This window comes from Triticum urartu, chromosome 2 (assembly GCF_003073215.2).
Source record: "Triticum urartu cultivar G1812 chromosome 2, Tu2.1, whole genome shotgun sequence".
NCBI classification, from domain to species: domain Eukaryota; kingdom Viridiplantae; phylum Streptophyta; class Magnoliopsida; order Poales; family Poaceae; genus Triticum; species Triticum urartu.
In genome coordinates, this window is record NC_053023.1 from 732,032,761 (window position 1) to 732,036,022 (window position 3,262).

Below are 3,262 nucleotides of genomic sequence, written 5' to 3' on the forward strand. Positions count from 1 at the left end.
ACTGTCAAAGTTCAGAAGGAACATATGTATCTGCATGTAGTAGCAACAAATTGTTATAGCGGTATGAATGAGAATGCCCAAGGTATATTTTAAATAGAGTAAAAAAGGAAGAACAATTGGAAGAGAAAACAGATAACCGCAAATCTCTATCTCCACTACTTAATAAAAAGGACCATTTTAGGATGCTGCCAAATGTGCATGGGTGCACATGGGTGCTATTTTTAGATGTTTCCATGCTTAGGATAGTGCACTGATGAGTGGCAGTTGCAGAAGACCAGATGCCACTGATCAGTGGCATTTGCTCATGGGCAACTACCACTGATCAGTGCAACTTGCTCTTGGGCAAGTTCCCTGATCAGTGGCATGGTCCGGCAATGTCCACCTGCCACGTGCACCCCCAAAAGTTGGACGGCGGCACGTCGACGCACAGCTAGTAACCGCATCTGCGTCCGGCTGCGCCAAAACTTCGTTGCGAGCGGTGCACACGGCCTCGTAAAGTGTGCACTACTACTTAACGAGGCCTTCTGGCAGCAAGTGCATGAATCGTTTCACGCATGAAAGTATATTGCACCCTACGACATGTACATCATTTAACAATGCAATGTGAGGTCGCTATCGTATCGTTGGTATGCTATTCAGACTAGCTCACCAAGTTTTGTAACGTGGTTCGTCAAGTACGTGGAGGCAAGGTGGCCATTGCACGCGGTAAAGGACGAGATCGTAAGTTTTGCTTTCTCTTGCTCAACTTGTTGATTGATTCATTCACTCATTAAAGGGTGATGCTAAAGCTTGGTACAATACCCTTACTCCTAGTTGTGTGCGTAGTCCCCAGGATATGCTTTATTATTTCTCTGAAAAATATTTCCCTGCTCATAAGAAACAAGCTGCTTTACAGGAAATATTTAACTTTGTTCAAACTAAAGAAGAGAGTCTCCCACAAGCTTGGGGGAGGCTTTGCCAATTACTTAATGCTTTGCCCAATCATCCTCTTAAGAAAAATGAAATACTTTATATCTTCTATAATGGACTCACAGATGCTTCTAGGGACTTCCTAGATAGTTGTGTTGGTTGTGTTTTCAGGGAACGAACTGTTGGTCAAGCTGAAGAATTATTGAATAACATATTGAAAAATTATGATGATTGGACTCTTCCTGAACCACCGCCTATACCCACTCTGAAGAAGAGGGGTATATTATATCTCAGTCCTGAAGATATGCAAGAGGCAAAGAAATCTATGAAGGAAAAATGTATTAAAGCTGAGGATGTTAAAAATTTACCTCCTATTAAAGAAATACATGGGCTTAATACACCACCACTACCTAAGGCGGTAGAGGAAAATTCTCTTATGAAGTTAAGTGATAATGATAATCCTCATAATATACATCCTAGCCAATGCCTTTATGAGTTTGAAAACTACATTAGAAAACAAGATCACTTCAATGCAAATGTTATGAAACAATTGAAATACAATTTTGATATGATTGCTCCCAAACTCAGTTCAGAACAAGTTGCTAAATCTCAAAGAGAGTTGCTTGGATGAAATGAAATAATACACATGACTTTTGCTGTTAGAAGTTGCAACTAGAGGAGTAAAATGACTCAGGAACCACTTTATCCTGAGGGACACCCAAAAAGAATTGAACAAGACTCATAGAGCTACACTAGTGCACCTAGTTCTTATAAAAGAAAAGAGAAGAAAAAATGATAGAATATGCATGCTCCTAGTGAATCTGAATAGAGAAACCTCCTGACAATGATAATGAAACTTCTATCTCTAATGCTGAAACTCAGTCTGGTAATGAACATTCACCTAGTGATAATGAAAAAGATAATGCTGATGTTCATGAAAATACTCAACCAAATAATAAAAAACCAGACAATGATGTTGAGATAGAACCATCAGTTGATCTTGATAACCCACAAACTAAGAATAAAAGGTATGATAAAAGAGACTTTGTTGCTAGAAAACACGGTAAAGAAAGAGAACCGTGAACTATGCATTTTCCACCTAAGTCAACTAAAAAGAATGATGCCGAAGAATTTGAACGCTTTGCTGAATGCTCACGGTTGTCTTCAGGTTGATAGACATGGTTGAAGTGGTTCCTACAGTGTAGAGCGTCATGGCCAAACTTGGAGCACACCTGACACTTGATGTACTTGCCACGAGCACGCCCCTAGCCACGGCCTTGATCGCCTTGACCGCCTTGGCCTCCAGCTTGACCTCCGTGGCTGTCGCGCTCGCCATTGTGCTGGCCATCAGAGTTGCGTGTTGCAGAGTTGGCGGAGTGCGGCTCGCCCACGGACGCCTGCTATTCCATGCGGAACTCGGCACTGACGAGGAACGCGTAAAGCTGCCAAGGCTGATCGGCTCCTCGCGAGCAGTGATGGAGGCCACCAGAGGTTCAAATTCAGAACCAAGACCGGCTAGCATGTAGCCGAGGATCTTGTCATCACCAAGAGGCTTACCAATGGACGTCATAGCATCAGCAAAGCCCTTCATCTTGTTGAAGTATTCAGTAGCGGTGAGGTCCTTCTTCTTCAGGTTCGACAGCTGAAAACGCATCTGCATGAGACCTGCCTTGTTCTACGAGGAGAACATGTCATGGAGGGCCGCAGTGCAATGAGCACCAACTGGTCTCGCTGGTACCACTGAAGGAAGAGCGGGTTGGCCTCCTCATTGGCATCAGCGTCGGCGCCGGTGGTGATGGTGATGGTGTAGGGCGGCGGCTGCACCTAGCCATCGACATAGCCGAAGAGGCCATGGGAGTGGAGCCGAAGAGGCCATGAGAAGATCGAGACAGGAGCGGAGGAGCTAGCAGCAGTGGTGAGGACGTCGGCGTTGGGAGAGGTGAGGGCACCGGTGGTGGAGTTGATGGCGGCAGGGCCTGACATGGCGGCGGCGGGGAGGGAGAGATCGATGGGAGAGGATCTTATCGCTCTGATACGAAGTCAAAAGGAATGAATTGCCGTGACTTATGCGTTAGGCCTTGCCTTCCATTTATACTCAGGCGGGATACAAGATAGATACAATTCAGTTAGGATTTATCTACAACAACCTAACTTGATCATTATCTATACAACACACGAACTGATCCTAACAACCTACGGTTAGGCTATAGACTCATTTGACACTATGGCATGCTTCAAACTGCCGAGAAGTCCATGTCGGCATATTAATGGCCAGCTACGCAAACTTTGGTGGGACTCAACTAAGGGTGAGAGGAAGACGGCTTGGGTCTCCTGGGAGGACGAGACTTGCCTG

The 3,262-nt window shown here is 44.9% G+C and overlaps 1 pseudogene; it reads right to left on the reverse strand.

Moving 5' to 3' along the window:
• Window positions 1-2,323: 2,323 nt before the first annotated feature.
• LOC125541917 lies at window positions 2,324-2,461 on the reverse strand (annotated as a pseudogene).
• Between the last annotated feature and the right edge of the window lie 801 nt (window positions 2,462-3,262).